Source organism: Leuciscus leuciscus, assembly GCF_965113295.1.
Source record: "Leuciscus leuciscus genome assembly, chromosome: 6".
In the NCBI taxonomy this organism is placed as follows: domain Eukaryota; kingdom Metazoa; phylum Chordata; class Actinopteri; order Cypriniformes; family Leuciscidae; genus Leuciscus; species Leuciscus leuciscus.
This window is the reverse complement of record NC_138730.1, coordinates 8,134,893-8,159,700: the sequence shown is the minus strand read 5'-3', so window position 1 is coordinate 8,159,700 and position 24,808 is coordinate 8,134,893. Positions and strand designations below refer to the sequence as shown.

The 24,808-nt window shown below is 39.3% G+C and overlaps 2 long non-coding RNA genes across 2 annotated transcripts; one reads left to right on the top strand and one right to left on the bottom strand.

Annotated features, from left to right (window-relative positions):
• Positions 1-9,218: 9,218 nt before the first annotated feature.
• Positions 9,219-9,877, top strand: LOC309500249. Its single transcript, XR_014206514.1, has 3 exons — positions 9,219-9,399; positions 9,508-9,646; positions 9,814-9,877. It is a non-coding gene; the product is annotated as an uncharacterized lncRNA (long non-coding RNA).
• An 11,493-nt stretch (positions 9,878-21,370) lies between these two features.
• LOC309502073 lies at positions 21,371-22,257 on the bottom strand. The gene is made up of 3 exons (XR_014207124.1): positions 22,121-22,257; positions 21,896-22,012; positions 21,371-21,823 (listed from the first exon to the last, which is right to left on the bottom strand). It is a non-coding gene; the product is annotated as an uncharacterized lncRNA (long non-coding RNA).
• Between the last annotated feature and the right edge of the window lie 2,551 nt (positions 22,258-24,808).

Here is a 24,808-nt window from a genome sequence, read left to right as displayed (position 1 = left end):
TAAGATATTTTGAAGAATGTTGGTAATCTGACAGTTGACGCGACTCATTGACTTCCATAGTATTTTTTTTCTACTATGGTAAAAAAAAAAAAAAGGCTTAGTTTACTGAAAGTATTCAGCAATACATTTGATTGATAAGTGAACACTCGCTTATGAACTTGGTTGGTGTCAGTTTTACTAAATAATTTATTGTTCACTTTACTTAACAAACACAAGTAACTATATAGAATTAATTTAACTTTTTAATTTCAACAAAATAAATTTTGTTCAGTCACCAAATCATTGTTCAGAAACGCACAAATACAAGAAAACCAAAACGTGATGTCCCTTTGCACACACCGTATGTGTCCGTATGTTCATACCTCACCATTTGTGAGGTATGAATATTTTGTTTAAATCATTTGCCATCCTGAAAAATACTGCGAATTAAAGTATATGTAGTACCTTACATAGTTTCATTACTTCGACATGTCAGTTTAGGTCAGAGAATAAACGTGTTTTTCATTGTAGATGAGCTGAGCTGAGCTGTGAAACGCAGACGAACCAGATTGAATATTTTGGCAACTTTGTAAGGTAATATATGAATATTTTTAAATCATTTGACATGTCAATAAATGCTGTAAAAAAAAAAAAAAAAAATTACTGATGTAGAAGACCAAATAGTATTTGCACTTCACGTATTGAGATTTTGTCGGAGTCTGGAAATGCAGGTTGAGATTTCTTGAGAGGGAGTTAAGCGAAAAATCGGCAGATGGCAGCCGACCGTACCTGCCAATAAAACCGGATGTCAGCTGCCACTAATAACCGGACGTAGGAGGTGGATGCCGCTTTTAGCCAGGCAAATAAATTGTTATATCAATTTATATAAAATGTTAGTACACCCAAAAAAATTTAAATTGGTCCAAATAATGTAATTATGTTTAAATTAAATAATGTTCTTACGTTTTTGCATTAAAATTAAAACAGTTGTGTTGACACAATTAGAAAAAGTGATATTTCACATTTACACAGCTCACTTCAGTTAAATGAATGAAATGCAGTGGTGTTGCTTATACCACACTTTGGTCAGTGGAGCTATATCTGCACATGCGCAGATGGAAAGCACATCCAACGATCAACCTTGATCATTCAGCTCACTCAAAGTCCCTCAACGCCATTTTGTGCAGTCAAATGCAACATTTCACAATCAACGTTTTGTCTATGTGGACACACATAAAATACTCCCCACAGTATTTTATGAGAATAGTTTATCGTGGATATCGTGTTTTGTGTGGTATTTTAATGAAGTTGCCGCATTCCTCGTGTGGTTTTCGTATTTTTGTTAGTTAGGCCTAACGTTACATTTGTGTGTTTCAATCTTATGTTATATATACTGTATACTTCCCCACACAGAGACACAAATGACTTTTGAATTGTTGTGTGTATACTGTATAAAGCAAAGCACTTTTCCCACGTTTTAGTAATGTTATCAGCATTTTTATTTAATGTCAAATGTTAACTCTCAAACTATAAACACATTTGACATGTGAATAAGATGGCATCTAATGTTAGCTAAGTAATGTAGGCTTGGTGGTTAGGCCTAATCTAAAGTGTAAACTATTCATCACGGATATATACAATCATTTATAAATGACTTATATCTGAATTAACTAAAAAAATAAAAACAATTAATTGCATATCTCTTATTTGTCATTAATGAACGTATAGTCACGTTTTGTAAATGATTAGTTCATCATTAACTAATAACCTTATAAGTGACTTATAACTAATTTAACAAAACATTCATAAAATGTTAGCACATCACGATCCCGGTACCGGGTCCGAAAATCTTCGTTATAATGTTCGTATGTTCTTTTTATAAGGCTTCTCTATAAGGTATCACCCAATTCATGGTATCATTTGAAAGCTTAGAATCTAAACTTTACAAAGAATAGCATCACTTTAGTTTTTATGATACGTATCAAATGAAATATTAGCTTAAAGATGCATTGGTCCCAGGCAAACATTTTCACTTTATGATTGAAGAAATATTTCTACAAATATTAATTTTTTATATATTTCACAAAACAGTCAAGTCATGAGAAAATCATAGATCTAAATATATCCAAAAGAATCGCGCAGTGAAATAGAATCAAACTTCCTCCAGCTTCGTCAGTGTTTTCAGACTACCCTGATCAAACCTCTCCTTCAGCTGGATGTCCACAGTATCCAGCACCTTGAAGAAATCAGCTCTGTAGTGTTCTTCTGGGGTTGTAGGTGTGTGTGCAGTAGTGACATTACCAATGAAGCGTTTTGGTGGATGGCGGATGGCAGATGTGGGGCATGGTTATGGGCTAAATATTTAGCTTGGTAATCATCTCTGTTGCGTGGCTGTAAATCTCCTGGAACTTCTCCTCAGTTCTCTTTGCCCTCAGGGTCGTCCTTACACAATCTGCTGCAGAGAGCATACCAGACACTGTTTCTGTTCGCTTCTGCAGTGTGCAATTAAGGCACTCCAACTCTTGGATTACTTCAGTGGCCATCATGAGCCCTAAAACTGTGGTACCTTTTCCAAATCTCTCCAGCAGCCCTCTTGCTGTCACACCAGTGTTTAAGGCATCTGTTTGGGCCATGTCCTCTAAGCTGAGTAGCACGGACTCGTACTGACGTAGCACAGACCAGATTGCTGGAGTCCTGGTCGTCCATCTTGTTTGACATAAGATCCCAGATGCTGCAGCTGCAAAATTCACAAATTTTGCTTTGTATTTGCCTGACATTTTGTACAGATAGCCAAGCTTGTGGACCCAAACCAGGGCATCAGATGTCAGTGATGACGCTGTACAAGCAGCATGGGTGACCAGATTTGCAAAGTGGGCGCCACAGTGTACATACAAAGCCAGTGGCTGCATCTCCCTTATCCTGGCTTGTGCTTCCTTTCTGTTGACTGACATGTTCGCTGCTCCATCATACTGTATGTTCGTCCACGCAGACCAGACAGTGGAAGATTCAACCGCAACAACACATCTGTGGCAACTTTTGCTAGGTTTTCCCCAGTAGTGCATGAGACTTTGTAAAACCCCAAGAAGACCTCTTGAGGGACCAAATCATCGACTGGTTTTGTTTTTTGGCAGTGGGTAGTGACAGCAACTTTGTGTGCATTGCTTTGGACATGTTCTGCACATTTTTGAGTTGCCTTTTTCCAGTTTCAGAAACCAGTTTTGACAAATGTTGGATCTGCATTCTTGGCCAAATTTGATTTTTCATGCCCAAAAGCTTGAGCACAGAAAAAAAACATAGGATTCCATTGACTCCTGAACTTTAGTGGAGCCAAGGAAATTCACGGTACCACTTTTATTGGAACCTTAGTGTTTTGTTGGTGAGCTGCTGCACTGCAATGAGCTTCGGGTTAGCGTGGTTGGGTTCAGCATCCTGCTTGCCTACCTGCACTTCTTCGCTTGCGCCTGTTCCCTGTCTCTCCTATGAAATATGAAAATGTGCTAGCCTGTTTCTGACATCACATAATTAAAATTAATTACCTGACCCTTTACACAGCACATATCTGAAACTCTGAGCTACTTCTCCCTGTCTCACCCTCCCTGTCACTCTGTTCTGAAGCAGCTCCACCTCATCTGTGCTCTGATATGAAAACGACTGAGTTATGATCATATTGAGTCCACTAGCGTAGCCAGAAAAGAGTCTCTGGATGTACATCAGAAAAACTGGGTGTGCCACATTTATTTTCAGATTAATGTGTAAAAAACCCTGACTCTGCGTATCAATAACTTTACAGAATAGACTGGGCTGATGTGTAAAACTATACTCAGGCTCACCACATAACCATAATACTATATAAAATATAGGCTAACTCAGGGCTCGACATTAAGCCTTTTCTTCGAACAAGTAAATCGGTCAATCACTGTCCAGACAAAAATTGGATTTTTTTTTTTTTGTTGTAAATATAATTTATTCTCTCATCAGTGTTTCAGTCAGCTTTGACATATTTAAATATGCATATTTATGATATTTTAACCTTTATAAAGGGCATTTTTCCCTAATCGTTTTAAATATATTATTCATCTTTCATTTTAAATTCTTACATTTGATCAGTAAATTAAATTAGAATAATAAGACACTATATGGCTGATACCAATCAAATTTAATAATTTACACTGAATGTTATGAGATTGTTTTAAATATTTTTTTAATATGCAAATATGAAATATTGGAAAGAATGATACTTTTAATCATTTATGAATGTAGACATGTTTTGTAAATTATTAGTTTATCATTAACTAATAACTTATAAGTCACTTATAACTGAACGTTATTAAAGTGTTACAGTGTTGTTTATATTATTATTATTCTTTGGTGACTTACATCTTTTTTTCTCACAAAGTTTTGGAGTTCTAGAGTCCTACATGTGGCTGTGCAGAGATTGTGGCTAGTCTCACACATCAAGATCAAATCTTTTAAAACACTTCAGGTTGGTACATGGACACTATGGCCGCAGACAAGCATATCCATGTGCATATTCTTACTGTCCATGCACTTTTAAAACCTGGAATGCTCTGCTGTCCCACTTATGCAGATCACATGGCAGTGAGCAGCAACCTCAAAAGCAAAATTCTAGCGAAAATACAAAGATAAATTGTCATGTTTGTGCTGTTACTGACATTCCTTCAGTAAATGATTACTTTCTCCACATAAATAAGCATTTGTGCAGTCATGAGACAGTAAGTTGTATGTTTAAGGACTGCTCGTTTAAAACAAATGTGTATGGCACATTCAAATCACATAAGAGTCGAAAACATTGTCCGTGTTTGTTGACTGATTTTAAGGAAGGAATAGTGAAAACACAAGAGGTAAGAGGAATATCTGATGACACTCTTTCAGACGAAGAAATCAATACATCTGCGTTAATGGAGGATTCCAATTGTATTGATACAGGAGAGGTTCCAGAGGACTTGCCAAAGTTGGTAGAGCTTAAATTTGCTTCCTTGCTGTTGAAGCTGGAGAACCACTATCATGTCCCAGGCACAGCTGTTGATGAGTTGTTGGAGGACTTGCATAATTTACTGAGTGATGCTTCTTTCGCTTTGTCATACAGAATTATTGTAGACACCTTACAAAAGCAAAGGATTGACAATGATGAGTTTCTAGTCAAAGACCTTGTTACATCTTTAAGTACAACAAATCCTTTACTCACTGCAATAAAGCATGGTGGTCCGCTAACCTCTGCATTTAAACTTAAAGAATATTACAGGGAAAATTTTAAAGTTGAGTCTCAATTACCTACTCGACAAAGTAGTCGAAAGTCACAGTTCTCAACAGTTAAGAAGAGATGTCCATCAGTACAGGTCAATTCAGGATGGTCAGTATTTTAAAGCAAATAATTTCTTCTCAGATGAGTTGAGGATATCTGTGTGCTTATATGTTGATGACTTTGTAACCTCTCGGTACGTCAAGATAGAAGCGCAAGATATGTGCAATCTACTGGATTTTGGGTAATGTGCCATCCATGTTTCAGTCAACGTTGTCTTCAATTTATCTTGCCGTTTTGTGCAAAACAGAAGACGTGAAGACATACGGATTTGAGAAAATCTTGCGACCTCTTTTGCATGATCTCCAAACTTTGGAACAGCAAGGTGTGTATGTCCACCGGCTGGGAACATTCCTTAAAGGAACAGTACAATGTGTTTGTGGCCGATAATCTTGCTGCACATTCAATGGCTGGCTCCATTGAGAACTTTTCAGGAGAGTACTGTTGTCGATTTTGTACAGCTTCTCGTGCAGATTCTCAGACCAATGAAGTGAAGGCAGGTGAATTCACACTAAAGACTGCAGAAGAACACAAAAGACATGTGAAACTTGCAAAGGATAAAGGTGTGAATGTCATAGCTGTCTGAAAAGCATGTGTTTTCAGTGACAGCCTTAGCTACTTTAATGTTACAACAGGCTATCCTCCTGATTTGGCTCATGATCTTTTTGAAGGCATAGTACCAGTTGAGCTGGCAGAGTGCTTTGCTGTACTTATTTCAAAGAAGATCTTGTCTCTTGATCTGCTCAATGAACTCCTCCATAATTTTCCGTACAAGTGGGGTGATAAGACAAATCGACCTCAATTGGTGCCACAGACATTTGCAAGGAGAAAATCAGTTGGTGGCAATGCACATGAAAATTGGTGTCTGTTAAGACTGCTGCCATTGATTATTGGGCATTTGGTGCCTGCAGATGAACCTGTGTGGCAGTGTTAATTTTGACAGCAAATTTTGATTTAGTTTTAGTCATAGTCTTTTGACTAAAATGCCATTTAGTTTTAGTCGTATTTTAGTCATCTGAATTGTTTTAGTTTTAGTCTAGTTTTAGTCGACGAAATACAATAAGATTTTAGTCGACTAAATCTACAGTAGATTTAGTCGACTAAAATATAATGGGTTTCAATTTAAATGCATTTATTTAGAATTTCTCAAAAATTTCCAAACCCATATACTCCCGGAGAAAACATTAACCTGCTAATATGAATGATTTTAAAGTTTGAACTTGCGATACAGATACAGATTTAACTACTGTAACTTAAAAAATATCTTAAAATTAAATAAAACCACTTTTCCTAAAGTAGAAGACAGTCTTTTTTTCAATGAATGATATATGAATTCTTTATAACTACTTGCATACATCATTCTTTATTCTTTCAAGCAGACATATTTAAATTAATTAAATATAATTAATCCTTATTAAAGCTATTAACGAGCAGAGAATGCTTTCCTCTTTTTCTTTTGTTGCTTGATCAATATTAAGGACACAGACCGCATTAGGTTTATTACCCACTGTCACTTTAAGACTTCGGATCATGTCCAATGACATGCGGATCCAATGCACTGATGCACATAGCTACACTCACAACTGTTTAAGACATAACCGACATCATTTACGTGAATACTCTCCAAAACGGACATTTAGACATAATATTTGTGTGTATTTGTCCATTCAGACACGAAAGAAAGCTCAATTCTGTACTCGCGCGCTGTATAGGTGTCTATGTGAATGGCTGCACGCTTCGGGTCGGGTGTGTGCGCACAGAAAACCGTACCGAATAGCTCTTTTTTTGCGTCGTCACTCTTATTCAGATCTTCATGTCTGCTCTACTCATTCTCCCAGGCGTTTAACGTTACATGTTTTAACGTTTTATGAGACATGCAGCGCATGCCAACTCGTGTGCCGCTGGGTAGATCACGTTACAGTACAATTGTGCGCATCTACCACAAATGCAGGACATCAGACTGGATCGCTTCCCAAATCGTCACTATCTAACATTTTCGTCTAGTTTTTATTCGTTGACGAAAATGTCAATAGATTTTCGTCATAGTTTTTGTCATTCAAAACTAGTTTTTATTTAGTTATCGTCTCGTTTTCGTCTGTGAAAAAATGTCGTTGACGAAAATAATGACGAAAATTATTCGTCAACGAAATTAACACTGCTGTGTGGCTTATGATTTTAGACTTGAAGGATATTGTGGACCTGGTTGTGTCTTCAGTTCATACAGATGAGATCATTGCATATTTGGAATGCAAGATCTCTGAACACCGTCAGAAATATCATGAGCTTTCCCCACTTAAACAACTGCTTCCAAAGCAGATTCGTTGCTTTGGTCCTTTAGTTTTTCTTTGGACATTGCGTTTTGAAGCTAAGCATAGCTACTTCAAACAAGTAGTTAGGCACACAAATTGCTTCAAGAACATAACACTAACTTTGGCAAGAAAACACCAATTGATGGTTGGATATAACCTCCACAGACCCAGCCCTGAAAAGACCACCTTACAGGTCACACGTGTCTCTACCATCACGGTTGAGGTCATAAGAGGATGTAATACGTTGCCTTGATTCTAGATATCCTGGCATCACCACTGTTAATGTTTCTCAGAATGTTTCTTATGATGGCATTATGTATCGAAATGGCATGATAATTGCCTATGGGTCTCTTGGTGGACTTCCAGAATTTGCAGAAATTGCTCAAATTTGTATGATCTAAGACAACCTTGCTTTCATTGTCAAAAAAAAATGTTCATGGTATCGAGAGCACTTCAGGGCGTTTGAATTGGTACCAACTCTTGAAATGTGCTTAATTACCCACAATGAGTTGAAAGACCCGTACCCTCTTGCAGATTATAAGGTTGGAGGTGTCCGAATGGTTACTCTACAACGACACATACTAATAGATGAGGTGTAATAACCAGCCCTCTTGAAATGTGCTTAATTACCCACAATGAGTTGAAAGACCCGTACCCTCTTGCAGATTATAAGATTGGAGGTGTCTGAATGGTTACCCAACAACGACACATACTAATAGATGAGGTGTAATAACCAGCCACTGAAGTCCTGTGTGGACTTGTCTATTTGATGTCTATTTCATTTTATAGTAAATATCTATTTAATGTCAATAGTTTGGATTGGTCTTCTGGTATTGTATTCATATATTCATCCCCTCACTCTCTCTTTCAGAAAAGTTTGACAGGATGGGTACCCCAGCCAAACTTCTAGTAATCTTGGGAGAAAATAATTGTGAAAGGTTAAATCTCCCAACTGGTATACCAAACTCGTTGAATGACCTTAAAAGAGAAATCCAAACACAACTGAGGGTACTTGAAGATTTTCAACTTCAATTCAAAGATCCTGACTTTAATGAATTTGTCAACCTCAATTTAACTTCAGACATACATGATAGAGCTACACTCAAGGTCATTCAGTTGCCTTCATCTACAAGTTTCCCAACTACTTCATCTGTGCCAGAAATAAATGAGACCTCTTCAGTATCATCCTGTGACACAGACATAATCTCATCCTCACAGTCATCTTTACTCTCAACTCCAGAATCTATGTTCTCCGTTAGAAGTCAGGCATGGCCTGAACGTTTCCCAATACCACAGTTTAGTTTTGATGCTGAGATTCAACTGCAAAAAGCTCAACTTGCTTATCAGACTGATGGTACTGTCCTGAGCCCCCATGCCAAGCTGAAGTCTGATATTTTGGATGCTTTAGCTTCAGAAATAATAAAGTACAAGGCACACCCTACAAGTGCAGATCTTGATGATGTTGCTGCTGCTTTGGTACAGAAGCACCCGTGCCTCAAAGAAAAAGGCTCTGTGAGCGGCTACTATGGCTGGAAAATTAGTTTGAAATACAAGATGGCAAACTACAGAACAAAACTGAGGAACATAGGATGTTCTGAGTTGAAGGAAAATTCGGGCCGGGTGTCACAGCACGGGGCAAGACGCAGACGTGGGAGCTTATAGCGCAAACTATTAACGGTTCATTTCCCTTGCTTGTGCGCACCAGTGAAGACTGCGAGAAACGCTGGTACGTGTTGCAATCAAAAGCCAGAGAGGAAATGGCAGCACACAAGCAGGAGTCTTCACGCACAGGTGAGTGCTATAACACTTTTTTTTAAACCGCTGGCAAAGTTATCTCAAACAATTATATGTATACTGTACATGTATACTGTACATGTGGTCTACTGTATTATTTTCTAGGGGGTGGACCACCTGGTAAACAGCTGTCCCAAGTAGCCCAAACCATGTTCAACATCTTTGGTCACTCAGAAACAAGTATTACCGGTTTGAAGGAGGGCACAGACAGCTCAATGATTCAGCTGGTGGAACTACAAAAATGGTAATTTTAATAAACCAACAGCCAAGTAACACAATATAAGACCCATTTTTATTTAACATAGACAAGGCCATTTCTCATTTTTCTATCTGGCATTCTATGAACTGAACAAAAATGAATTGGCCTAAAAAATTAAATAACAGAGATTAAATGTTTTCTCCTTTCATCAGCACAGAGCCTTCAACAGAGGAATGGGGACCGTCTACATTGCAGATGGGCGACCCTCAGACCGAAGTGCCTCATCCTTCAAACAGATGTGTTCTAAGCCACTCTCCGCCAGTATCCTGGAATCATGTGTTGCGCCGGGCCATTTTGCTACAATGTCTAAAATCCTATAATCTGCACTGAAAACAACTTGAATGTTTATGCTGTGGTACCTCTTTCTATTTACATAAACGTCCTCATCTTCCGACAGTGCAATAATTCGGATGTGGGTTTCATCAGTTACTCCGACAACACCAGGGAAGCCTGCTATATTCATAAATGCAGTTTTTGAGCCTGCACGGTGGGAATGTCCAGTGGAAACAAAATGAACTGCGACACAATAAGATGTTCTGAAAGTGCTGTAATTGTTTCTGTGATCACTCTAATTACAGAAGGTTGTGACAGAACCAAATCATCACTGCTGCGTTGTTGCATTTTCCCAGTTGCCAAATATCTTAATGTAGTGATTACTTTAATTTCTGGCACTATGGCATTTCACTTCTAAGAATTGCTTTAAAGAATAGTCTTAAGCTTTGACTTAAGTGTCAAAAAATTCTTAGTAAAAAGTAGGACTTCTCTAAGAATAGGAGACTTTTATAAAGAAGCTAAAAGCAACTTTCAGTAAAGTATAAGACAGGGCCCGTATTCATAAAGATTCTAAGAATCCTCTCAGAAAACTCTTAATTTAGCTTAAAAACTTTTACGTAGGAGTCTTAGCTTAAGAGCAATTCGGGACCGATCTGAGAGCAACTCTGAGTAAGAAAAAGACAAAAACTTTCATCTTAGTAAGGAGGCGGGGTTGACCCCGTTGCTATGTATGACACAATCTTTTGACGACTGTGATTGGTTGGTTGTCCAAGAAGGGAAAAAAAAGTGATTTTAAGTAGTGATTACATGCGTAATTTTTCCTATTTGACCGTTCTCTCACACGCACACACACACACACACACACACACACACACACACACACAGGGGCGTAGCACAAGATCCCGGGCCCTATGCATAGGCAGTCCTGATGGGCCCCCGTGTTCCTCAAAAAAATAAATAATAATAATAATAATATGGCCTCTGCACACATGAATCTGTAGACCTAGATATTTATAGCGTAATAACTATTAACTGTAATGCTTAGAGTAGCCTGATAATTTGTCATGTGTGCACACACATTTCAAACCTCCTTTCAACATTCTCTAGACTACTTTACTGTGGTTACTAAGTTTAAAGCAACACTATGTAACTTTTCAACCTTCATAATATATTTCCAAGATCCTTGTGATGGTACATCAACTTACAATAGGTTGAATGACACGTCTGCCATAGCCTGACAGGGTCTGTATCGCTTTTACTGGCACTATGTAACTTCGGGGTTCGGGTAGTAACCAGAACACAAAAAGAACTACAAAATTCGACTGCTTTGCGGCATACGTCACTTCCCCCACCACTTCGTCAAATTTGGACGTGAGAGGCCAACCAGCGTTTGTTTTCGGCTTTCGTGCGTATGTTTTTGTCATGGGGGTTGTTTACACCTGGCCACTTCATGCATTTTCTCAGATCGGATAGCTATCCGATCGTGAAAAGTCCAGGTTTAAATGCCCTACGAAACGCATTTGAGACGGATTTGAATCCGATCACTCAAACCACTTCAGGAGGAGATCTGAGACGCATTCCAGACGAAACTGGACAAGTGTAAATGCATATGGTTTTTGAAACCACATATGTAAATTGTACTCCTCCCAAAAATGCAAAAAAAAAAAAAAAAAAAAAAACGTGTGAGAGTGTTGTATAGGCTATTATGTTATATTCAGATATGACGACGCGCTGGAACACGCATCACCGCAGATGAGCAACTGCATCAAGCCAACGTGCAAACTATCGCAAATCAAAGTGAAAGTAAGTCGCAGACGCTTAACACACAATCTTCATCATTAAAAGTAAAGAAACGAAATGATCTTACCAGGGCTTTTACTGCTCTCTCTTATTGCGGTCTTTGATTTAGAAATTTTAGCTGATGATCTATAAAATGCAGCTCATATCTGTTGCTTTCGGTGACGTGCACTCCATTAAATCTGCATATAGCGCGAGAATTGAAGATCGAATTTAAATCCGTTTCGCAAAAATACATTTATGTGACCAGGTGTAAATGGAATCGTTTTGATAAATCAGATAAGCTATGCCTCACGAATTAGTTTGCCAGCTGAACTCAGGTGTTGTGAGGTGTATTTATCACGTAGTCCTGAGGGATATCAGACGACGCTGTTGACGTTGATTCCTGCGATTATCATGAGAACAGCTTTCAATATCTCACATAATTATCATAAATAAGCCTAACGTAGAGGTTGTAAATAGTGTAAATGAGCACAATTTGCAAACTATTATGATAAATTGCAATAATCATGTCTAATGACATCATAACGGCCAATGTTATGAAATAATGCGACGCACATTTAACTTAATTGATGTTATCTGGCATTTTGTAATGTTTACATTCCAATAAAAACAACACAAATTAAATTATACAGTAGGCCTAGACTATAGACTATTTACTTGTGATTTAGCTGCAATAATGTAAAAACGTTATAATATAATATATTTACGACAGTGCAAGTATTCCACAGCGACTCTAGGGGTCGCTGTTTGACAAAAACACAATTTCTACTTAGTGTGGCTTTAAGCTAAATTATATTACAATATTTGTTTTGTATATAACACCCAACGTAGGCTATATCATTGCTAATTATTGCTAATTTTAGATATTATAGCCTATTAATTTAAAATTAAGCAGGTTTCAATTTAGGCTATTATAATGGTGTGTTGTATGCAAACAGCATTGTTAGTGTACAGTTTATTTATTTAACCTCAGTTTATGTATAACCAAATTATCATCTGAAAGTGTATGTTCTGCTCTTTCAATGGGTTGTCTCAGTTCATTTTTAGCACCAACGATCGCGGAGATATTCAAGCAGTTTAGCACTATAGATTTCGTATTCTAGATTGTGCTCACCTTTCTTTGAAAATAAGTCAGTTACCAATTGTTTACCCTCATTTTGTTTTCTTTCCTTCTAATGTCATTCCTTTCATTTTGGGGGGCCTGATTTGGCTTTCTTTGAGAAAGACATTTCTACAGCAGAAGTTCGCGCTCCACCAGATGCACTAACTAACATAAACAAAATGCGAGCAGATGGACTAAACCATTTGGCGCATTAGCAAGGGGACCAGTCAGTCAATCAACCAAGTAATTCAGCCAATACACTAACTTTACATTTCATCTGACATTCATTATGAAATTTAATTAGGAAATGAAAATATCCAGATAACATAAAATATATTCCAGACTTTTCAAGGGCCCTCTCTCCCCTTGGGGCCCTGGTAATCAGTACTGGTTTTACCCCCAGTCCGACGCCCCTGCACACACACACACACACACTCACACACACATATAAATCCTTTTTATTTTTATTTACCATGCTGTTAATTTCCTATAAGGTATTTGCTTGGCTTAGAATGAAATAAAAATTGTTCCACTCTTTCCAATTACACTGATTGCTGGCATGTCTATTTAAGTGGTGGTTTGAATGTTGGTTTTAATGTATCAAACATGGATCAATTTTCCCAGTTAATTGCCAAATATCTTAATGTAGTGATTACTTTCATTTCTGGCGCTATGGCATTTCTGCGCTGTGTCAGAGATGTTAGCGCGTCTCTAATAAGATCTGTCACAAACATGATCCCTGCACGATCTAATCTATAGCGTCTTATTAACTCACTGTCATCCACTGTCTGCAACACATTTCTTCTCCCTCTTCGTCTTTCTGCCATTTTCTCCTCTGCTAAAGAAACTCTTAAGCCTCTTAAAAGTCCTTGTCCGTGCTCCTAACAATTTTGACCTTAAGACCTCTTTTAAGGGTTAAGATGCTTTCTGAATTACTTTTTTCTTTACTAGGATTTTTTCTTTAATTTTAAGAGTAAAAGCCCACATTTCTAAGAATTTGGACTGCAATGGACTGCTATGGACTGCAATGATGTCAACCCAAAATGGCCGCCCTCAACCACTGAATCAGCAAATAGTGAGCCTGCAAGGGTGAGGTCACTGCAGCATGACACCAATTATTTAATGTAATTAATAAAATAAAATAAAAATTATTTTTTTATTGCTTTGCATTGTGCAAAATTATCACAAATTAGTATATTCCCCTGAGGAAAAGTGAGGCAAATGTCAGATTCACCCTTTATTCAAATAGTATTAAAAATGTGTTAAAGATTTTGTAAGCGTTTTGTCTAGTTGTGCCTGGAGTCAATTATTTATTTGTGATAACACAATAAAACATTCCAAATTGTACAGACATAATTTTTAGCCAGGCCGCGTCCTCTCTGCTGCCATCTTGTTACTCCTAAAGCCCCGTTCACACTACAAGCGACACGATACCATTCATTTCAATGGGGAGCGGGCGATTTCTGGCGACACGCGCGACAGCGACCGGATGGGGCGTGTCTGGCAACGCGACAAAGTTGAGATCTGTTTAACTTTATGCAAATGAAGAGCGACTTTCAGGAGCGACAACCAATAGGAGTGGAGCGCGCGTGATCCTTCTCTGCTCAGCCCCTGCCCCTGGGCCTGCAGTGCATTGCCGGAAAGATGGAGGAAAAATGTATCCTTAAGGTTAGCAATTTACCAATTTTATATGACATGTCTCTGCCCACGTACAGGGACATATATAAAAAGAATGATGCGTGTGTAGCAGGGTGAAGTGCACCTGTGTTGATCATTGGCTAGTGAGTGTCATGTGAAAACATTGAACCTATCTGCAGTCTGGTGTCATGGTATAAAATGGGGAGGTTTTTGTCACTTGGGATGCGTTGACACCTGTACCGCCCCTTTACGGAGGCCGCCATTTATGAATGGGAGAGTAGCTGAAGTGCCGTCTCGGCTCTGTGCGTTCGTGCACAGGCTGCCCCGGGTTTTGAGGTTGGTACGTCTGTTTTGAGGATTTTCGTCAATGGAATGTGCATTTACTATTTTGAGTCTGTGTAGTTCATCGACGAGCAACCGGCGGCATGTTGAGGCCAGCGAACACGTATAGTGCTGCGCTGAGAACATTTCCGGTATGTATGAGAGCCATTCGCATGGTTTGTCTCTTTTATTGTTTTATTAGTAATTTTTCTGTTTCATGTTCGACAGATTGAGTGACAAGAGCAAGGGTTTCACCTCTATATTGCGGGACGAGATGCGCGTCTGTTGACGTAATGCACTGCTGCCTTGCCTGGGCTTATTTTGGTCGTCTTTTCGTTGGAGCGAACTTGAACTTGTATAGCGGCGAGCCTGGACGATTGCTCGCCGAAGTGTAAGAACTAAAGTGGAAGCGTGGCTGTTTTCTCGCTGGCTTGCTCTTTGTGTGCGGGCGATCGTGGCCCTATTTGTTTCATTTTGATTTGTTTCTTGTTTTACTCCGAATTGTAATTGAGATTTTTCTTTATTTTGTCTTGTGCTCATTTTTGTGTGTTTTGTATGTAATAATTACCTTTCCTTTTGTTTAGGTTTAAGTTTACTTTTGAGTTACAGAACAAGATTGAAATGAATATTGTTGTTGTGTATTCTTATTATTCTTATTTTATGTTTGTGAACTGACTGTTTCTTTCTTTGGGGGCTGGCTTGTACCAGCTAATTAATGTTCTAATTCTTTTTTTTTTCTCGTAAACAGCGTGACGAAGAAAGTGTATAGAGGAGGGGTTTAGCCGCTGTTTAACGGGGTTCACAATGAGTGCTGTGCTTATTGAGTGACCTGACTACACCAGAGTGGGTGTGTGAGGATATTAAGTGTGTTGTGTGAATTGAGGGTCACAGCAGGCCATCTCCCTCTCAATTAAGCTTTCTCGTGTATTTGTTTTTTTGTATTTATTTCTTTATATTGAAGTATTGTAAAGTGTTGGTTCTTTTCTTTTTCTTTTTGACATGTGAATATTGAGCCCTTGATGTTAATGTATTGATGGTTTTAAATTTTGTATTTGAATAAAACTGCTTCATCTTTAGTACTCCCTGGCCTATGACTCTCTGCTCACCCATTTCTTTTGGTTACGAACCTGTGCGCCCCCTGTCTTGGGGCTGAGTTCCCGGTATATACCGGGTGGCGTAGTCGACCATTATATAATTGTTGTTTCATACAGTTCCCTCAAGTACCTGACGCCACTGGTTACACGTGGAAAGGAGTTTCAGAGATTGCGGGGATTCCAAGTAAGTTTAAATGATTGAATAGCCTGTAAAGTTAACTATTAAATAATTTGTTTTGACAATGTGTTATGTGAGAGACAGTAAACAAAACCTAAACGTATTATAGTAGCCTTGCTAATATTTTAGTGCTGTTTACACTCTCCATTTACACGTGTATATCATGTACTGTATAATGTAATACTATTGAAATTTATACTAGATATTAATACTGTTAATGTACTGTATACTGATGGATACAGTATATTAATTATATATGTATTCTATGAAATATACTGTATATCTTATATCTGTATATGCAATTTTCTCAATTTGAGAAACATCTTGTTTCAGCTCTAAATAGGGCAGAGGCAGCACCATCCAATCCTCCACCAGCATCTGAAGACCCAGATGAACTTTTCCTCCGTAGCCTGTTGCCACAAATTAAAACTCTCACATCAAGAAGGAGGGAAAGAGTGAAATTTGATAGGCCTATACACCGAATGATCTTTGAGGCACAGTGCAGCCAGGAACAGGAAGAGAGCGGGGTACAGCTGACAAGACCATGAGGGGTGTTCGTAAGCTTATTTACCCTCGTAGTCCTGTCAGCTGTACCCTGCAGCCAAGGTTCATATTGTTAAGTGTTTTTGTTATTTTGAGAACAAGGTACAGCTGACAAGGTCGAGCTATAATTACTGTTTACCCTCATGTAGTCCAGGTTCATGTTGGGTTTTTTTTTGTTTGGTTTTTTTTTTACTTTAAGGTAATTCAAAAAAAAAAAAAAAACATTTGTTCCAGAATTTTCAATGTTTCTTTTTTTTAAATGATTTTTAAGGGTACAGTTCTTCAGCACAACACAAATTATATTTTGAAGAATTTTGTCCATTCAGTGAAAGTCAGTTGGATCCAATACTGATTTCATATATGAAACTATTTGGTATATATTAAAGTTTGTAGCCTTTTATAGTGTGATTACCATAGTGCAGTCACTTATTATTCATACGTTATGCTGTTATGTATTTTGGGAGATGTGTTTATTGAGCATATCTTATAGTATAGCCAGGATATAATTTAGTAATAATAAGAGATGATGGAAACACATGGAAACATTGCTCTTTTATTATAATGTGGGTGGCTCTTAAAAGAGCCTTTGGTTTAGTTCTGAAAAGAACCTTTCATGCCTGTCACACCTGTGGCTGCTAGGGAACTGCACCCTCAGCACAGAAGTATTCAACAAGGGTCTCCCTCACACGCATGGCTTCGCGGGAAGCGTTGTTGCTCCCTGCTCTGCTGATGTTCTGCAGTGCAGAGGCTTCTCCTTCAATAGCCAGGGTTTGTGGGTTCCGCACAGTCCTTGTTGTCCTCCGCAGAAAGTTGTGTAGAACACAGGTTGCCTTCACATAGGCTTCTACATGGTCTGGGCAGACACCAATTACACGCCGATACATTCGCCACTGTGCTGTGAGTATACCGAACACATTGTCAGCTGTCAGCCTTGCCCGTGAAAGCCTGTAGTTGAACACCCTGTGTCTACTGGGAAGGGTCAGCCCGATCTCATCCCAAGGCGTCATATACTTAACGCTTTTGACATTTCAACTACATCCAACGCACATGGCACCCTTTAGCGTCAATATGAGACGCAGATAGATATGGGCCAGAAGGCGCCTCCTAGCGGTCTAACCCTAACCCTACCCCAGACCTAAACCTACCCATAACCGAACAAAGCTCTGTGCGTGTCATATTGACGCTAAAGGGTGCCATGTACGTTGGATGTAGACGAAATGTCAAAAGTGTCAGTATATGACGCCCTAGGATGAGAATGCGTTGGAAGGGTGGTACCTGGGAAGGGTCGCATTAAGTTTCTGCGGAGAGGGAAGGCCTCATCTGCCACAAAGACGTGAGGCTGGGAGCCCAGGTGCTCTGCTCCTGGCAGCAGCGTGTCCTCAGGTAAGCCAAGGGTTCCACTTCGAAGAGCGTTTCCAAAGGGACAATTAGCCAGAGTCCCACCATCACTGTGACTGGACTTCCCATAACTGCCAACATCTATGATGCGGAAACAGTATCTGGCATCTACAACTGCCAAGAGGACAATAGAGAATGTCCCCTTGTAGTTGTAGAATACTGATCCAGAGTTTTTGGGAGCCTGGATCACTACATGCTTCCCATCAATAGACCCTAGACAGTTTGGGAAATTCCAGCAATGGTGGAACACTGCTGCAATGTCCCGCCAATCTTCTGTGGTAGGAACTGGCATGCAGTCCTCCACCAGGGAGTCCCAAATGGCCTTTGCCACTTCTGCTACAATACCAGCCACAGTGCTGTGTCCAACCCTTGTAGCTGAAGGCAATACTGCGGTAAGAGTCCCCTGTTGCAAGGAACCTGTGGAAATAAGTATTAAGAATTAAAGTATATATTTATATGAAAAGAAAGCATATTAATCTACAAAAAATATTGCAGTTAAAAAAAATTACAACCGAGGTATGCAGCAAAGCATTTGTGAAGCCACAACACGCACAACCTTGAGGCGGATGGGCTACAACAGCAGAAGACCCCACCGGGTACCACTCATCTCCACTACAAATAGGAAAAAGAGGCTACAATTTGCACGAGCTCACCAAAATTGGACAGTTGAAGACTGGAAAAATGTTGCCTGGTCTGATGAGTCTCAATTTCTGTTGAGACATTCAGATGGTAGAGTCAGAATTTGGCGTAAACAGAATGAGAACATGGATCCATCATGCCTTGTTACCACTGTGCAGGCTGGTGGTGGTGGTGTAATGGTGTGGGGGATGTTTTCTTGGCACACTTTAGGCCCCTTAGTGCCAATTGGGCATCGTTTAAATGCCACGGCCTACCTGAGCATTGTTTCTGACCATGTCCATCCCTTTATGACCACCATGTACCCATCCTCTGATGGCTACTTCCAGCAGGATAATGCACCATGTTACAAAGCTTGAATCATTTCAAACTGGTTTCTTGAACATGACAATGAGTTCACTGTACTAAAATGGCCCCCACAGTCACCAGATCTCAACCCAATAGAGCATCTTTGGGATGTGGTGGAATGGGAGCTTTGTGCCCTGGATGTGCATCCCACAAATCTCCATCAACTGCAAGATGCTATCCAATCAATATGGGCCAGCATTTCTAAAGAATGCTTTCAGCACCTTGTTGAATCAATGCCACGAAGAATTAAGGCAGTTCTGAAGGCGAAAGGGGGTCAAACACAGTATTAGTATGGTGTTCCTAATAATCCTTTAAGTGAGTGTATGTTTATTTTTATAATATTTTAACCGACACATTCAGATTCAACATGTTATATATGTTTCTTCTTTGGTTGTACACACACACACACACACACACACACATATAATATTTACACACACTTGTAAGTATAAACAAGTATAAATATAAACACACACACACACACACACACACACACACACACATATATATATATATATATATATATATATAGGCCTATGTGTGTGTATTTATATATTAATTAAATTAAACGTGATAGTCTATATAAAAGCATATAAATCGATTAAAATATTTTAAATCAACCTGGTTCAGTAAACGCATTTAAATAGGCTTACTTACCGTAAACAAATTGCCAGCCGTTCACCAGGGGAAATGGCTCGTCGGAAATGTGTATTGTCCTATGCAATCAGGGGACCAACCCTCCACAGCAGCTCATCAAACTGGGTTCTGTCCAGCCTGAAGTACTGCTGGAACCGGACTTCATCCAGCCGCAGCTCCTGCACCAGCCGGTGGTACTCGCCATGCTGACTCCGAGCCTGAATGGTTTCGTGAACCCAGATAGACCGGCGTTTGCGCTTTCGCTGTAGATACACGGCCGCAATTACAAAAATTGCCTTTTGTTTTTCGTTCATTTTCATGCTTCACTTCAGCCTTTTTTATGTACTGAGTCTATTTATATTTAGTATTTTCCCTCCAGAATGTTTGTTTTTAGCGGCAAGAAAACTGATTCGCTGTCATTGGATGTCATTCATAAACATTACTAGGCAACCAGTAGTGGGAACGCCCACTAGCGACCTCATCGCCAGCCACTGGCGACATGCAGCGACAAAGTCTCTTGTACTGTACGGGGCTTAACTAGGTTAGGAGACCTCTCCAGCTCTCTTAAATAATTTACGAGCTGAGACCAAGTCTTAACACTTAGGAACCTTTATGAATCACACTTATTCTTAAGTTTAGGATTAAGAGTAAAATGATGTCATTCTTAGAATTTTGACAGACTTGAGACTAAAATTTTACTCTGAGTGGCTTTATACATACGGCCCCAGGTGTATTAAAACATGGCACATTTGGGATATTGGATACCAAATAATGATTTGTATAAAAACCTAAACCTTGAAATTTACAATTAGGCTACTTAAGTAATTCAAGTCAACTTTACCTTCTTTAAGTTCTGTGGTACTACCTGTAGAGCACACACACACACACACACACACACACACACACACACACACAAACATTTATTTGTCTATGGCTAATTGAAACAATCTAAAGGGCATTAGAAGCAATATTGAAAAGCAGAAATCACCAAAACAACTACCTTCACTCCTGAATGTCAATTTCCCATGTAGGCCAATGTGGATGGAATGCTTTGCCTGCATCTTCAAAGTTTTTGTGTATTTTTCATTAACTCTTTTGTTGTGAAGATGAAAGTACAGTCGTAGGGAGAACATATAATGTTCATCCCTCATTTGACACACAGAATATCTGCTGGAAGACAACTACCGGTTTAGCTGCTCAGCTACGGAGGAGTTAACAAGAGCAGCTAAGTGTGGTGCCAATTTCAAACTTCTCAAAAGTTCTCCTCTTGTCTCCTTTGATTTTTCTGATGGAACCGATTATACAAGGAGAATCTTGCATTGGATGCAGTGAGGACAAATTGTCAGAAGAATAGGAGGCCTCATATTCAGAGATTTTTTCTTGATGAGAAGCCAACACTTGTCACCCATGGGAACCGGACTTCAAGTCGTTTTTTCCGCTGCTGCCTGGAAGTGTGCAGCAGTGTTTTCACAAAGTCGTCCATCATATGGTTGGAAAAACCATTGGTTGGTGCGATTATTAACGTGTCTTGCAACACGTCCAGCAATGTCGGACACATACACTGTGGGAGGGTGTTTAAAGCTCAACAGAGCATCTCCATTATCACAGGCTGACTCTTGCCACCAGAGTGCTGACTGGTAGTACACCACAGAGTGTGGGCAGGTCATGTGCAAGGTTTGGAACGACATGAGGGTGAGTAATTAATGACAACATTTTCCTAAATGGGTGAACTAACCCTTTAACATATGACAATGTCTTACCACCAGCCTTCTGAAGCTTAACAAACATTTTGGGGTACAAGTCCTTGTAAAGGAGTAGCTCCTCAAGTCTGTTTATTAAGTCAGTAGTACTACCCACGTGTGATACTCCAAGGGCATTGCACGCTTTCACCAAGGCTTCTTTCTTTGGCTAAATATGAAAGTCATGGTTAATAAAGAAAAAAAAAAAATGGTAGAAGAAAACATTATTAGCAGAATAAAGTACACTACATAGAGTTTTGGACTCCAGCACTTGCAAAATGGCTTCTTCATCCATCTCCAAGTCACAGCTAGAGGTGAAAGCACGATCTTTCTGAGACAGACCTTTGTACACTTCTGTCTTTGGAACATTATCGCTTACCCTTGAGCAGTTACCCAGCCATGGAGTAAAGGCAGTGTATGTCAAGGTACGTGAATAAGGATTGGCAAATGTGTTGCCTAAAATGCTAAAAGGAAAAAAAGGAATTTAAGCTATGGGTACCACCACTCCGCCCCCAAAATAACACTTACCATCACAGAACCCCAAAGCAGTAATTTCCTTCTCAAGTGTCTACCATCTTGTCCTCACATTAACTTGAGTATCCTCTTGGCTGATTTTGCCCAAATGTGGCCGTCTAAACAGATGTGCTAATACACAACCAAGACAATGAGCAAAGAAGCAAATATATATCAAGACCAGTCATTATATGCACTCACAATGAACAATTCATACAATACACCCTTACTCTGTTTTACCTGGTAAATCAAAAGCAATTTTCCAGTTTCCATCTGCAACCGAAACCGGAGGGCTGTGGCCACATCTGACACATGAATAGTTATAGGAGTATTCCCTCAGAGCAGAGAAATTATAAAATGCCTTTCGTATCAAATTGTGTGGAAGAGTGATGTTGGCATGATCCTCCATTGTTTGCAAAAAACGTCCAAGGGCAATATGATTCTATAAACAAACAAACACACACACACACACACACACACACACACACACACACACACACACACACACACACACACACACACACACACACACACACACACACACACACACACACTAACAGACATTACTGACATTTAGAAGTATTTGTGAAATTCAAGTCACTCACTGCCAGTCCAGATGTCAGAAGAGAACAGAGGGGAATGGTCAAAAAGGTCCTGTTTTCATAATTGTGGAAACCAGACTTATATTCTTGAAACCTCACTGGACGTCTACAAACAAGGCAGTTCTTCACATACACTGGGACATCTGGAGAACACAGAAATTGTATAAAATATTTAAATGTTAAACACAATATGGAAAATACATGAAAAAGAGATCTATACATTTCTGAAATTAACCTCGAGTCACTGAAGATATTCCATGCACTGTCCCATGCCGTGTAATTAGTACCCTCTCCCCCAAAGCTGGTGGAGTGGGACCAGGGCAATTAGGACAATTGGACTCCAGGGGTTCAAAGAAGTCTAGGATTTGGTGTTCTTTTGTTGACAAATCCCGTGGAAGGTTTTCTGGCACCCTCTTTTACCTCCACAAATAATCTGTCATCTCCTGTATTTTAGTAGAAGCCAGTGTTGCCAATTCTGTCTCTGCAACATCGCTGACCTTTTCATCTACATCACTGTCTTCAGCATTTGTGTCAGTCTGACAAGAAAGGAGGTGTGGTTTCTCTTGAAACAGCCACCACATGCACAGGTATCTGTGCACGCAGCTTCTCATTTTATTGCGGCACTGGCAGTGCCACTTGCCCAGATGGCTATCAAAAGAGACTCTGGTCCTTTCAAACTGACACCAGTTGCCTCTTACCCCCCCAGTAAACACTGAAAAATAAACAAACCTGACAGAGGTTTGCTCGTGCCAAAAAATGGGAAAAACACAATCCACACTGTAAAAAAAATATTAGTTGATTCAACTTAAAAACGCGTGTAACCTGGTTGCCTTGGAATTTTGAGTTAATTGAAAATAATACAATAAGTTAGCTAAATGAGGCAAATAAGTTGTGTCAACTTGAGATGGCTAGTTGATCTGACAAATATGACCTGTTCCATCAACTAAGGAGGCATTGTTAACACAACATTCTATTTAGTGGATGCAACTTAAATTATGCATCATGTTAACTAACCTAGTTGAGTTGAGTCAACTCAAGTTGTCATTAACTTAACAACATATAAGTCCTACCGACGAGTATTTTGAATTTGTATTGACCAAACATTTTACTTAGATCAACTTCATAAAGCTTGTTGTATTAACTTTTCCACAAAAGTAACCTGGTTGCCTTGAAAGTTTAAGTTTTCCTAACTCTTGCATAAGTTAACATGACAAATGTCCTTTGCTATGCATTGTTTTAACCAAACTGGCTTGTAATACAAAAATATATATGAAAACATGATGTACAAGTCAAAAGACAACATTTATTAAACATATTCAATGAGCAACAGAGATTATATACAATATGTGTGTGTGTGTGTGTGTGTGTGTGTGTGTGTGTGTGTGTGTGTGTGTGTGTGTGTGTGTGTGTGTGTGTGTGTGTGTTCTGCCTGATCCTGAAAACACCGTAAATAATGCAGTTGACAGGTGAGCAACAATCACATTTAGATTCCATATCATTGTATGGCACAGGAACAATTGGGAACAATTATGCCATTTACTTTTAGTGTTTTACACAGGAGACAACAAAAAAAAAATCTCAGGACTGCAATCAAGACGAGTAAGAGTATGTGTGTGTGTGTGTGTGTGTGTGTGTGTGTGTGTGTGTGTGTGTGTGTGTGTGTGTGTGTGTGTGTGTGTGTGTGTGTGTGTGTGTGTGAGTGAGTGAATGAGTGTGTATGAATGAGTGTGAGTATGTGTGTGTGAGTGAGTGAGTGTGTTTGTGAGTGTGTGTGTGCCTGATAACACTTTCCCTCCAACACACAAACATCAGTTTAATAAAACATCAGCTGCCTGACAGTTAACTTTCCAAAAGTTGTGTTTGTGGGTGAAAAACAGTAAACAATGCAGTTGCAAAAAGTGTGAAGTGTGTGTTGTACAGTATGTTGTGAGAGTTCAAGTGAGTGAGTGTGAGTGTGTGTGTGTGTGTGTGTGTGTGTGTGTGTGTGTGTGTGTGTGTGTGTGTGTGTGTGTGTGTGTGTGTGTGTGTGTGTGTGTGAGAGTGTGTGTGTGTGTGTGTGTGTGTGTGTGTGTGTGTGTGTGTGTGTGTGTGTGTGTGTGTGTGTGTGTGTGTGTGAGAGAGTGAGTGAGCGTGTGTGTGTGTGTGTGTGCCTGATAACACTTTCCCTTCAACACACACAAACATCAGTTTAACAAAACATCAGCTGCCTGACAGTTAACTTTCCAAAAATGCAGTTGACAGGTGAGCAACAATCCATTTAGATTCCATATGATTGTATGGCACAGGAACGATTGGGAACAATGCTATTTAGTTTTAGTATACAGAA